At 36.1% G+C, this 15,312-nt stretch overlaps 1 protein-coding gene across 4 annotated transcripts in view; it reads right to left on the bottom strand.

Moving 5' to 3' along the window:
• LOC106883036 (phosphatidylinositol 4,5-bisphosphate 3-kinase catalytic subunit alpha isoform) overlaps nucleotides 1-9,019 on the bottom strand; it is a 46,617-nt gene extending 37,598 nt beyond the window's left edge. Inside the window, exons 1-2 of one of the 4 annotated variants that reach the window (XM_089342778.1) lie at nucleotides 8,394-8,912; nucleotides 8,020-8,242 (exon numbers count right to left, since the gene is read on the bottom strand). The gene's annotated coding sequence lies outside the window, so the exon portion shown is untranslated. Of the gene's footprint in view, nucleotides 1-7,914 lie in introns of all 4 variants that reach the window. The other 3 variants (XM_052977095.2, XM_014933898.3, XM_014933899.3) reach the window with 3 other exon arrangements.
• Between the last annotated feature and the right edge of the window lie 6,293 nt (nucleotides 9,020-15,312).

Genomic DNA, 15,312 nt, shown 5'->3' on the forward strand with positions numbered 1-15,312 from the left:
GTTCTCTGCAAGGTTCTTGAGGCATGACCAGTAAACAAGTGTCACCTTAGTCTACTGGCTGTGGACAGCTGACACTTTCCATCGTAACCAGCAAAATAAGCTGAGAGTATTCATCAAATAATAATAATAATAATAATAATAATAATAATAATTTGGTATAAAAGATGGGCTACAGCAAATATTCTGCTCAATACCACAGATTTGCTTTTCAGTTGCTTGACCTTCACCAGTTGAGCATGTCCCTTGGTGGCTGACGATCACAAGCAGAAATAGTGGGAGAGCATCATAGCCATGTGTTGAGAGGAATTCTTCGGGGTTTGAATAATTCGCCTCTCAAAACATCCTTAAACAACCCTCATTTAGGGACCTTTTGCAAGGTCATGCATTATTTATCTTGATATGAGATCACCATGTCGCAAACTTTAGCATACACATCCTTACACAGATACAAGGTAGATATACACCCACCTATTGAAAGATAGTTGCATGGCCAAAGTGTTTGTGTATATAATCAAATAGATTGAATTTATTAATACAACCAAAAATAATAAATAGGTGGGGATATATCTACCTTTGTATCTATATAAGGAGATGTTTGCTAACGTTGGTATTTAAAATATTTGTCTGCCTGTATGTTTTTGTATCATTTAAAATTCTTTTAATCTCTATTTCTCAATTTCTTTTGTTAATATTGGTGATTTAACTATCTCATTAACAATGCATTTGTGTGTACATATAAATACAGGTCCAATTGAGTGTGTTTCTGTGGTGTAGATATGTGCATGTGTGTGTATGTATGTATGTATATATATATGTGCTAAACTATTAATAATGTCTCACTATGTATGTGTATATGTTTTCATATCAATGTATATATGTCTTTGTGTTTCTGTGTAAGTGTGTACTTGCTTCATACTAATCATTGAAGAATAATAAAACAGCAGGTGGGATTAAAATTTTTTTTTTTTGATCAATTAAGAAAAAAAACTAGATTGGTCTGTTGAGATGGTTTACTGACACCAGGTGATAATTGGATATTAGGGGTAGGTACAAAGAATAGGCAGAATGACACGATTTCTATGTCTAGTCACTTTTGATTAGTTTACTTTAATTACTTCTTTTCTTCATTCATTATTGATCGGCTAAACTGTACTTGATGTTAATCATGTGGTGGAGTTTCTTTACATTTTATGAGTGTTGGTTAAGTATATATTGTGGGGAATATGGTTTCATTTAGCATTCTTCCATGAGGAGTCTTCCTTTGCCAAAATTGTTGAAATAATACTGATGTAATGTAATAAATATAATGTCATCATTATATAATAACTACAATACCCATGTCAACAAAAATGCAGACAATTTTATTAATGATAGAAAAATGGGGCATCGATACAACGGGAAACCATTAATAAATATGCATTCATAAATTTGTCATTTCAAAGAGATCATGGCGTTTCAGTTGACAGGCATTTTTTTGGCTACACTGCATGGAAAAGGGGAGGATGATTGGATGGAGTGGGTGGTGATGTGAAAAAATGCTGCCTGGTGGAAAACCTTGCGAGTAAAGTTAATTGTTACAAATCCAGACAAATTTGTTGCTGTTGCAGAAAGGAAGTTTCCATCATTTGTTATTGTTCATGAGAGCAAATTAGAACCAACACAAACTTTTCAAAGGAAAGAATGGCAATCCATTCAAGACCATTACAAGGAACAAAACACTTTCACTACGTTGAAGTAGTAAATGAAACTATTGTTGGGAATTCATTGTCACCTGCCTGTTCATGTCATATACAAACAGTTCAAAACAGTGGCCTCAAACAAGTATACAGTACATTCTATCTAGTAAAGTACACATTTCAATGTGAAAAAGGTGGTACCAAAGTACTACCAGTGATGTGTGAAAAAAAAATTATCTGGAAAAGCATCACTTTGTATTTTTCAAAAGAAATATCAAATGGAAATATTTACCTCATTGACAACATGGACAAATCACGGATACATGAAGATCAAATAGTTGAACTTTTGCTTGCCCTGATATGACACGTCATAGAAAGTTCAAGTTTGACAAGGAACTTTAGACTAAAATAATACTATGAATTAAATTTGATAACTTTATTTTGCTTTTGCTTAATTTTGGTATTAAGTTAAATCAAATTTGTCATGATTAACATTCTTTGTGGCATTTTCATGTAAACCTGACAAGTTTACAGAATATTTATCTGAGTATCAAAGTACCTTTCATACTTTTTGTGCAGTGTCACATCTGGAACACTATGTCATGAGGAATTATGACCAACAACAGCAGCTCAAATTACATTTTGAGTTTGTGTACTTGCACAATTTCATTGTTACAAATGTAGCAATTGTTTTCAATTCAAACCTGTGTCTGAAGAACAATATTCTCAGAAATATGGGAAGCTGACATCAGGCTGAAAGACACTAAGAGGTAGTCTTAGGTCCCTGTGTCCAATAATTTTTAGTGTTTCTTCGCTTAGAAAGAATCGAGGTAACTGCACTTGATGTTGGGAAGGTTAATAAACTACATCCTGACATTGTTCCACAGTGCAGGGTAGCAGTAAGAAATGTCCTTTTGCAATCAAAAATCATGATATGATTTTTAGAACTTTGGCCTCAGCACAATATCATTTTAAAGTGAAACTGGTATTGCAAGCAAAAATAAATTTCCTAAAATCTATGTCATGTCCCTGTGCTGCTCATGCAGGTGTGAACAATACACTTGGAATGTCCTCTTCTTGTCTGCACTTTTCCTTCTCCAGTTCAGAGAAGCTTAGAAACTGGAAGAACAGCTTGTGTTGTGTTTGAACAACTGTAATTTGGACAGAAATGTGGAGAGAGCTGATTTTAATTTGATAAGGTTTAACCTTATTCCTTTATAGTTGCAAATTAACTTCATTGCCAGTATGGCAGAATATATTTCATCACAGCTAGTGAAGATATGTGACCCACCTCAGCACCAGTAACATACTGAGTGAAACAGTGAAAACTCCCAGTTGTTTCAGATAACAGCACGAAAGGCCTCAAATTTGAAGGGAAAATGAAAGAGAGAGTAACATACACCAACAGAGAAAACCAACAATCTTTGTTGCTAATTTATGCCTTCTGCATTTGTTCTTCTCTGCTTTTTTTAGTCATAGGTTTTACAGCCAGATGCCCTTCTAATCATTAACAACTTTATAGTATAGACTGGGTGTATTTTGTTGTCACCAGCACAAGAGAGAGGTCATCAACAGCCGATCTCTAAAGAGTATTCTCTATCCAGTAACAATTCTTATATCTTTTAATCCAGAAATACTGAGTGTAGCATATATCTTTACCCATTATTCCTTTTATCATAAAATAAAGTTTTAAGTTTTGGTTAATGGAAGTTATATTCATTGACAATATTCTACATACATTTACAATTCAAAATGACCATCCTTTGCTTTCAATATAACCCTTATTCTTTTCTCAACTAAAGAGCATGACATTATGTTTAAATAATGGGGCAAATGTATATGCCATGCCCAGTACTATTTTCCCATGTGGTTTCCTCTGCTGCCTTCGTTTTTTAGACATGACCTGGCTGTCTATTTTTTTCAAAGTTAAAATGGGACTACTTCTTTGTTGGAAACGTGATGGTATCATCTGATGTTCTTGATGGTTCTCAGGGTTCTGCTGTCAAAGCCATCAATCCTTTTTGTCAGCGTCTTCAATAGGGATTCCACAGAGGAGAACTGAGAGGACCGATGCATTGCATCTCCTACCAGGGCTTTACTTTCAGATGGCTGGACATGACTGGAGATCTCCAGAGGCTTGACATCACCTTGGAGGATGCAGAGGGGCTGGCACAGGACTGCTAGCGATGGAGAGCACTGGTGGACTTGGTTGGTTCTACACATAATGACGCCTTTGGGACTACTAACTTGGAATGATCCCAAGAGTACAAAACCAAGCCAAGCCAAGCTAAATGAGACTACATTATCCAAGGTATTCAATTCTTTCTTTTAAGATTGTAGGATGCAGTTTTACAGAAATTTGGCTGCTGTTTCTTATTGGACAAGTGACTATATATGCAGGTAGCTGTAAAGCAAACTGAACCACATTGCCATTCACATATCAAGACCACAAAACTAACTACTGAAAACATATCTTATAGTCTTTAAAGAATAACATTTTTAAGAGAGAGAAAGAGAAATTGTAATATTCATGCTTAACTCCGGGTGGGACTTCAAAATGATCATTCAGACATACCCACGATCTAAAGCAGAGATTCTCAACCATTTTTTTTATCGAGGTACCCCTTTGATTACTCTTTTACTTGTTTCAATCATTTGACTGTGGCCATGCTGGAGCACCGTCTTTAGTCAACCAAATCGACCCCAGGACTTATTCTTTGTAAGCCTAGTACTTATTCTATCGGTCCTTTTGCCAAACCATTAAGTTACGAGGACGTAAACACACCAGCATCGGTTGTCAAGCGATGTTGGGGGGACAAACACAGACACACAAACATATACATACACATACATACATATGACGGGCTTCTTTCAGTTTCCGTCTACCAAATCCACTCACAAGGCTTTGGTCGGCCCGAGACTATAGTAGAAGACACTTGCCCAAGGTACCACGCAGTGGGACTGAACCCTGGACCATGTGGTTGATAAGCAAGCTACTTACCACACAGCCACTCCTACGCCTATTCTATTCTGGTGGACCCCAATAGCTATTTGATGTTTAAAAACTAGTTTTATAGAAATTTCTTTCAAAATTCCTATTTAGTTTTTCACACATTAACTTGTGTAGGTTGAACTATGTAAAATGTTAGAGAAAGAAACTTAGCTGTTTTTTGCAATACATACCAATACATACATCTAAAGCAAAATTTTTTCAGGGGCCCTTAAAATACTACTGTGGATCCCCTATTTACTATTTTATTGCATGGACCCCCCCAAAATATTATCTGAACCCTCAGGGGCCGTATGGACTCCGGTTGAGAACCACTGATCTAAAGTATGACTTGTATTTCTTTCTTCAGGCAATGTACCAAACTACATTATCCAATGTTTGTTTCTTTTTTTTTTTATGATAAGAGACTGTGGTGCAAGAGAAACTTTGCTGCTATGTCTAGCAGGTCAGACGACCACTTGAGACTTCTAAATCTCCTCCAAATCATACGCTACTGTTTTTCTCAGTAAATTGGATGGTATACCCCGACAATGTTTTGGAGAGAAAAACAACAGCACGGTCACAACAGGAATGCCTTTGATGACAGATTTGCACTGTCGAACAGGAATAAACAACACGACGGGGTCCCCCCCCCCCCACATTATTAATAATAAATGACAGAGAAGCCATGATAATAGGTGTGCTTGTGTGTAGCTTACAGAGATAAACCGGAAATGATATTTCCACTCAAACAGATAATATACACACCCACATTCACAAGTAAACAAGCAATATGCATATATTATCATTACAATTATTATTTGCTTTGCGGTATTTTCTTCCGGCACTTTACGTTCTGAGTTCAAATCCAGCCAGGGTCAACTTGCCTTTCCTACCTTCAAGAGCCGATAAAATTAAAGTACCAGTCAAGTACTGAAGTCAGTAGCATCAAGTAACCCCTCCCTTCAAAATTGCTGCCCTAGCGTCTAGATTAGAAACCATTGTTATTAACATTATCTACTTGCTACGAATATTTCAGAAATTATCGATGCGTGTATGAATATGTGTTTATCACACACACACACACACACACATATATATATATATATATAATGTAACACAGTGTTATACATCCTTAGTCGGACATAAAATGGCTTGATTTTTTAAATTTTTTTATAGAAAGGTGTGTATTCGGTGTAAATGACTAAGCTAAAACAAATCATCATCAGAAGAAGATGATGGCAATATTAATTTAAATATGGTTTGAAATAGCATTTAAAAGTTGTAGGGGGGTTTAGTTGTGGGACTTCGTGTGCGTGTGTGTGTACACACACACACAGTTTTAAAAAACTCGACTACAACCAGTTCTTACGGTAAACATATTTCAATCTTAAACACAAATCTATGTACATTAAACGTCCCCATTCACCAGCACATAAGTATATATGTATCAGTTAATGGAAACGCGTGCGTGTGTATATATGTATGTGTGTATATATATATATATATATATATATATATATATATATATATATATATATATATATACACACACACAAGCATGTGTTTTATAATTTGAATGTGTGTGTGGAAGGACAGTGATCGCTGTCATTATGTGAATGTGTACTACACATAATATAGATGTATTGTATGACTGAATACATACTTATTACTACAGAAAACAATTTTAAACTGATCGCTTTATTCTGATATAAGTATAACTACAGATATATACATATATATATATGTGTGTGTGTGTGTGTGTGTGTGTACATGTATATATACATACGTGTATATATACGTGTGAGTGTGTATGTATATCAGGCTAAAAACAAAAGTTGAGAGAACGAGGTGAGAACATATATATATATATATATAAATAAATGTATCTATTATGTATGTATAAAAAGAGGACAAAGAAGCGAACTATGTTGAGAAGATAGGACTGGTTGAGTTATGCTTTAAATCGGGGTCCCATATACATGTTGCTATCATTATAAATTGATCCCTCTAAAACAGTGATGATTGTAAAAGGAAAAGAGGAGCAAAAATATTGAAGCGAGAACCTACTTCATACATACATACATATATATATATATATATATATATATATATATATATATATATATATATATATATATACACACACACACCTCCATACAATATAGGTGTATATGAATGAATATAGAAAATGATTTTAACTAAATGTCTTCATTATACGGATTGACTAAAAAACAAATGTCATTAAAGTTAGGAAGACAGTGCTGACTGAACCGATATAAATAAATGTATTATGTATAAAAAAGACGGACAAGGAAACGAAATAGGTTGTTGAGAAGCTGGGACTGGTTGAGTTTATGCATTAAATCGGGGACCCATATACATGTTGATATCATTATAAATCGATCCCTCTAAAATAACGATCATTATAAAAGCAAACTAGGAGCGAAAATATCGAAATGAGATACTGGAAATATAGATACATGTATGTATGTATGTACGTGTGTGTGTGGTGTGAGAATACTTATGTGTTTGTAATTATATATAATGTGAGGTAGAGTCTAGCTACATAAAAGACAGTAAACTAGAAAAATATATTTCAACATAATCGTTCTGTATGGTTTGATTTCAAGATTAACTTGTTTGTTTTGCCAACTTATTTACCCTAAATACATATTTACTTGGTTCAACTACATCTGTTACAATTATTTGTAGTATTAAACTTTAAAAAAAAATCATTATTGGTCGTATATGATAAAACAAAATGTCAAGGCACTGTAAATTGACCCACCATATAGTGTATACATATAGATATATTATATATCACACACATCAATATTTTCAGATATAGATGTGTGTGTGCGCGCATTATACACACACAATGATATACCATATCTATCATTTCAAAATAGAGAAAGTCACAGTATCTCAAAATAATTGGACTATTTAAAATTTTCATAAAGCTAATAGAGCATAGTAGGATATACACACATTCAAAAGAATATATATTATTAATAATATAAAGATCTATAGTTGTATGTGTGTGTGTGTGTGTATGTATGAGGTGTGTTTATGAATGGCTTTTACGGACACTTGCACTCGACTAAACGAACGATGGCTATTCTATATAATACTATTCTTCAATACAGATTGATCGCCGAATGTCAACGGATGTTTTATATATGTGTGTGTGTGTGTGTGTATGATTAAGGAATCAAAAGTCAACAGTAAGAAGAATAAAAGACTCACCCTTTTCTTTCCAACCAAAAAATAATAAAAAATTGTATAGTCGCCAAAATCACCCCCAAACAACAACAAAAAAACTGAAATCTTTCAACAAATTAATAAATTAACCTTAATTGTAGTAGCAGTTGTTGTTAGAATGTAAATGATGATATTGTTTTTTTTCTTCTCCTGTTTGTTTTGGTGTTATTTAAGAGGAAAGAAGAAGAAGAAGCGGGCATTGGAAGTTTCTGACAATATCCATCAGGTTCAGCTTCGGTTCATTCGAGCAGAGGTAGAGTTCGAGTTGAGTTCCAGTCCGATTTTGAGTTTCATTCACTTCTCTCAGCTTCGACTGGAAAGAAGCAAACAACGGTCAGAGTTTTTTCGGGGGGGATTTTTTTTCGGATATCATAAAAATATATATACGTATATATGTTAGATATTTTTTAAAATAAAGATTAGAGATATTCAAGAAATCGATTAAATTTTTTGAAAATAGATACTTTCGTTCGATTAGTCGATCGTTTCAAAAAAAAAAAAAAAAGATTTGTTATGTTTTGTTTCGAATAAAAAAAAAATTCCGCCTCGTTTGTTCGAATGTGTATGCGTGTTAAAATAATTGAATGAATGTGTCCATGTATCTGAGTGGAGGGGTAGGTTCCATGCTTCTCTCCCCTTGCTAGAGAGAGAGAGAGACAGACAGACAGATACAGAGAGAGAGAGACAGATAGATAGATAGATAGGGACAGCCAAACAGAGACAAGGAAAGAAAGAAAGAAGTCAAGAAAGAAAAAGATCTGCCTTTCTTGCTCTAACTGTACTCTATCGCAATCTTTTCTCTCCTCTCTCAAACATAACTCTTTGTCTGGTTATTAATTATATTAACTTCACATCACTCCTTGATTTCCCCTTTTTATTCCCCCCCCCCTTTCATATCTCATCTGTCGGTCTCTTTGTTTCGAACTTTCTGCTGTTTCTATCTTTACTTATCTTACGTCTCCGTTTCTCTTCTCCGTTCCCATTCACCTTTTACATTTTCCCTTCCCGCCCCCTCTTACTGTCCTCTTGTCACCTCCAAAGTTATTGCCTATCGTGTTCCCTTTCCTAATCTTCCTTATGTGTCACTTCTATTTTTTACTTTTCCTATCCCTCTTTAATTCAATTCGGGAAAAGGATCGGCTCTCATTCCAACTCACTTATTTTTAAACACAAACAAAAAATTCTTAAACAAATATATATTCGACTTTAATCTCAGCTTTTGGGGGGTCGTTTTTCTGAACAGGCCAGTTTTTCCATTTCTCTATTTGTATTAATTTTCGTATTCTCAACGCACCTCTTCTTCCTGTCTCCCACTGTATACTGCTACCACAGTCTTTATATCTACTGTAACCACTCCTCCACACCTTCTTACCTCTTCACTGTTAGTTTGACCTCGGAAGTAGCAAGAATTATCTAACCTTGTGATTGTTTATATCAAGCAGTAAAGACTTACTCGTTTTCTGATTGGTTAAAATTATTAACCATCTATTTCCTATTGCTACTACAATTATTTACTTAAATATTTTTATCACATATTAATTCGGCGATCTTTCAATTTGGGAGAATCGTAAATAATTACCATTTATTTTTTTTATTTTGGTAAGCATATTTTTGGTGCTTTTTAGTTTCCGGGCGTCGCCTCATCAAATGGATCTATCTTATTTGCTTTATCTCCGTTTTATTGACAATTATTCACTTTGGTATGAATTTCATTTTTATTTCTTGCCACTTTTATCCATTACCTGCTTTCATTACTCACTCTGTTGTGTGTGTCCTATGTGAAATTATATGTTTTTTTCACATTAGAAAAGTAACAGCTTGATAAGCTTGTTCGATACTAAAGGTAAGACCACACAACTTAGCGAGTAATGAAACCAGGCTGTAGATAAAAAAAACTGACAGGAAATGAAAGATGAATTCATTCGTCTCTTATTTGTTTCAGTCATTTGACTGCGGCCATGCTGGAGCACCGCCTTTAGTCGAGCAAATCGACCCCGGGACTTATTCTTTGTAAGCCTAGTACTTATTCTATCGCTAAGTTACGGGGACGTAAACACACCAGCATCGGTTGTCAAGCAATGGTGGAGGGACAAACACACATACATATATATATACATATATACGACGGGCTTCTTTCAGTTTCCGTCTAACATTTTAATGTTTAAAAGTATTTGAAAAAATATAATACAACTATTTTCTTTAACTTGTTTCAGTACTTCAAATGTTTATTTATTAATTGTTGATTCGAGCAACTGCTTTGTTCAATTGTTTCGCGAGCAACGGTTTCTGTAAAGTTGACGCCAAACCGTTTCTTGTGAGGGAGAGAAACCAGTTAACGTCTTAAATATATTCTTTTTCATTGGAATATGATACATATATAATACAAAACCAGTTAACTGAATCTTTATCACAGCTGTCAAAAGGGACCCCGTAGACCTAACTTAACTTCACAGCATGATTAAATGCATTACGTACGTTAAAATCCAATTAGTAAAAATCACGAACTTTTGTTGTTGTTGTTGTTAGCAACGAAGTTGTACATGTTGTAATGTATTGAATTACCTCCCTTCCATTGTAAGTTGTTCCATCTTGTAATATTCCATCTTAGAATATTATTAATATATTGTAGAGTTTAGAGAAGGGGTGCGGTCGTTTTAAATCGTTCCCCAGAAAAGATGAAGCAGAATGTTAAGGGTGATAACTCAATAACTTTAGGTATTTAGTGAAGATACCCGGCTTCTGACATCTTTCAACGAATATTATGGCATAAATAAATTATCACGGCAGATTTGCTTTACCGCATCGAGTTACGTCCCTTTACATTCTGAGTGAAAAACTTTTTAAAGTCAACTTCACTTTTCATCAATCTCAAGTTGATAAAAGAAGAACCAGCCCTGTACTAATGTCAATCTTATTTACAGTTTCCTCCCCGCAAATTTTGGAGGCCTTTGCCTTTATCAGAATTCATTATTTATGACATGATCTGTAGTGGAACAAACTAAATATTGCTTTGCAATGTTTAGTTGTCTCCCTTTACATTCTAAGTTTAAAATAAAATAACAAAAATCCTCTGGAAGCAAGTTCTTAATCGCGGTCGATTTTCTTACCCTGTTTATACCCAACAAAATTACTGGCCTAACACCTCAGTTAGAAATTATTATTATTCATAATAATGTTTTTAAAATTATTCACTGAGTTAGTTTATCGTCTTTAAGTAAATTTCTACAAATAGATTTTATTTCTATCAAATCGGTTGGTTTATTTTCCATAACCTATTTATTTTTATCAGTACGCAACAACAGATAACACAATACGCATTTCGAAGCTTCGTCTATAGTTAGAAATATGCAAGGGTCTCTCTCTCTCTCTCTCTCTCTCTCTCTCTCTCTCTCACGCACACAGACACACACACACATCACTCACTGGCACTCCGTCGCTTACGTCGTCGAGGGTTCCAGTTGATCCGATCAACGGAACAGCCTGCTCGTGAAATTAACGTGCAAGTGGCTGAGAACTCCACAGACACATGTACCCTTAACGTAGTTCTCGGGGATATTCAGCGTGTCATAGTGTGACAAGGCTGACCCTTTGAATTACAGGCACAACAGAAACAGGAAGTAAGAGAAAGTTGTGGTGAAAGAGTACAGCAGGGTTCGCCACCATCCCCTGCCGGAGCCTCATGGAGCTTTAGGTGTTTTCGCTCAATAAACACACATAACGCCTGGTCTGGGAATCGAAACCGCGAGTCCGCTGCCCTAACCACTAGGCCATTGCGCCTCCACAAACACACACACACATATGCTCCATCCATCCATCTAAGCCATATACACGGTTGTATTACATTACAGTTGCCTTGGTTTGTTCCTGTGGTCGTGTATACGTATCCCTCAGCTTCTATATCTTCTGATGAATTAGCAGGAGTAATATTTCTTCATTTTTATGAGCATATGTGTGAATGTCAGAGGGTCATTTTTGTATGAAATATTGCTTTCTAATAGTTCTGCAACTACTAGAGAGTCTTTTAAAGCACTAATTCATACTTCATCATAATTGTCGTATCTTATAAGGCTCATCTCAGTATACCATAGCGAGTGTGGACACACACACACACACACACACACACACACACACGAGAGAAAGAAAAGAAAATTAACAGGACACTGGTCATTTCTACCCACCATCCATCAGTACCTTATAGGTGATATGCTGTGTAAACAATTGTCATGCATCATAAGTGCAGATGCCTCTCCTTAGGTACAATTGGATACGTACCAACCCATCTGGAGCAAAGTATGGGTGAACTTGGGATTTTGGGGAGAGAATGCAATCCTTAATTTATAGGAGTGGCTGTGTGGTAAGTAGCTTGCTTACCAACCACATGGTTCTGGGTTCATTCCCACTGCGTGGCACCTTGGGCAAGTGTCTTCTACTATAGCCTCGGGCCGACCAAAGCCTTGTGAGTGGATTTGGTAGACGGAAACTGAAAGAAGCCTGTCGTATATATGTAAATATATATATGTGTTTGTGTGTCTGTTTGTCCCTCCAACATTGCTTGACAACCGATGCTGGTGTGTTTACGTCCCCGTAACTTAGCAGTTCGGCAAAAGAGACCGATAGAATAAGTACTAGGCTTATAAAGAATAAGTCCTGGGGTCGATTTCCTCGACTAAAGGCGGTGCTCCAGCATGGCCACAGTGGTAAAGAAATCTGTTTGTGTCCACAAGTAGCCTATTGTTGGGTGAGCAAAAGTGTGAGTGGCATCCATGCACCAAGTTTTTGGACCTTACCCATCAAATGAAGGGGATAGGTGAAGGTATCATAAGAGCATCCCATTTACTTAGGTCAGTTCCTTAGTGGATTGCTGCAAAACCATGTTCATGAGCTTGTTCAATCAATCTTCGTTGACCTAAACTGGTTAACTGGAATGTGGAGAGTCTGTGAGCCTGAAATTCTTCTCGTTGAAGCATGGAAACCATTCCTCTCCAGTTCTTTCAGAAGTAGCACTTTCACTGTACATAGCACAACTGTCTCAAGTGACTTTGGTAGCTTTGGAGTCTTGACTGAAAGCAAAGAGAAACAGGTGTCAAAAATGTTTTTTTTTTGTTTTTTTTCTACTTGGTACTCCATTGTCATATGTTTGAAAACAGATAAAATTTATTCAAATTTCAAAAATGATAAACAAAAGTTGCAGAGTAAGAACAGAGTTGCAAAAAAAAAAAAAAAAAAAAGCTATAAAACGCTATGATAGAAACAAACAAATTTATGTGACAGTTAAATATTTCTAGGTTGTAATGAGTATGTTTCTTCAAGAAAACTACTTTATGTATGCATGTATATATATATATATATATATATATATATATATATATATATATATTTCAAAAATTTTACAAAAATACAACAAATGGAAAATTTTTTAAAACATAGCAAACATAAAATTGGTAGCTAATCAGTGCAAGTGAAGAACGGGAACTTAGTTATGTCCCTTCCCTTCTTTTACTACTTATCTCCCCCTTAATTTTTATTTACTTTTTTAATCTATCCAAACTGAACAATTACCATATATATATATATATATATATATATATATATATATATATATATATATATATATATATAAAAGGATAAGAGAAATTATAGAAAGAACACTTCTAGGCAATCAATACAAATTCCAAATAATAATTTAAAGGAGACACCCTCCAGTTTCCGCAGTAATGGCTCTATTCATACAACAGAGGGGAGAGAGGACATCTTTGACGGACCGAGCACTCAATTTTGATGTTACTGTATAAAGTGATGAGCCATCTACGGAAGGTCGGGCCAAACCCGGCCGCTGCGAGGACTGCCATCAGATACCGATGGTCAACCCTATCAAACGCTTTAGATTGGTCTAGATGAACTATTGCCTCACCCTTGCCAGGAATTCTACTAACCCTCTCTAAGGTACAGCGAATAAGATGGAGATTGTCGTGTATAGATCTGTCGGAGATGACGCAAGTTTGCGCCTCCCCAACAAGTCTATCCACGACCCGTGCCAACCTTTTTGCTAATACTTTGGCCAAAATCTTCAGCTCTGCGTCAAGTAGAATGATGGGCCTAAAATTATCAATTACATCCCCCCGTGTTTGAGTCCTTTCTTAGCAGCACCACAACCCCCCGGCTCACAGACCTAGGAATACTCCCATTCTGCTGCCAATTGGTGTAGACGCAAACCAGTAGGTGCCCAAACAAGTCTGACATACTATATTTAATAAAGTTCGTAGGGGAGACCATCTAGTCCCGGTGACCTGTCCCCGCCGCAGTCCGACAATGCCTCCACCACTTCTGCAGCTGTTATCGGCGCCTCACAGCATTCCACTTCCCGCCCCGAGAGACGCGGCAAGAAAGTCCGTGAGGTCTTCCCTACGCTCTGGCCCACTGCCCCTCCCAAACAGCATGGCGAAATGCTCATGGAAGACCTTTCACATCTCAACTAGTTCGTTTAACGTACGCTCATGTTGATCTGTCAAAGACCCTATTGTGGCATCATTGCCACGCTTGTTTATTCATCCAATCACAGACTGAGTAAAGTTGTAAACTTACAGTATCGTCTGAGCCGACCCTGTGATCAAAACTGTGTGTTTTAAACCAAAGCTAGTACAAACATGCTACAACCTCGATATTCTGCGCGCCCGAATTCCCGTTGCCGAAGGACTTCAAGAAATCGTTCATTCAGTCCTTGTGGGAGACCTACGACATTTTATTGATATTATAACATGTGATGCTAACGCACCCAGATGCACTCAACCATGTTCTTTCAAATTAGCCACTCAAAGGTGAGAAAACGGCAACACCAGGGATTAAGCATCTTTTGGCGTTCTTCAATAAGAACGATTTCCAAAACTCGGCTCCTAGTAAATACAGGAGCAGCATGTAGCGTGTAGCTAGTAAAATTCTTATGCGAACTGTGAAAACCGACGGTGATAGCTTTGCAAGCCTTTAACCACTTTCCTTATTCCCGACTTGCTGTGAGAAATCTATGATTTTAGACCTTAATTTGCGATATCAGTTCAAGTGGATTTTTCTGATTGCGAATCTTCTGTATCCCATTAGTGGTGCCGATTTCTTACATCCCTTCGGTCTTCTTGTAGATTTGAAACACAAGAAACTGATAGACTCTGAAATGGATTTGTCAGTACAGGGTATGAGCATTAAATTGACCTTTACATAAGTACGAATGGTTTTGCTGGTGGTCCCGAAAATTTGGAAATATTCTTGCTGTTATTTCATCGAAGAGAAGTGATGTGCTTATTAGAGATGTAATTAAACAATAATTTTTATCATGAGGTACCCTACCTTCCAATAAATTTTGAACAAATTCTTCAGAGGAATCATCGCTCAAAA

This window comes from Octopus bimaculoides, chromosome 26, assembly GCF_046866305.1.
Source record: "Octopus bimaculoides isolate indiv1 chromosome 26, ASM4686630v1, whole genome shotgun sequence".
In the NCBI taxonomy this organism is placed as follows: domain Eukaryota; kingdom Metazoa; phylum Mollusca; class Cephalopoda; order Octopoda; family Octopodidae; genus Octopus; species Octopus bimaculoides.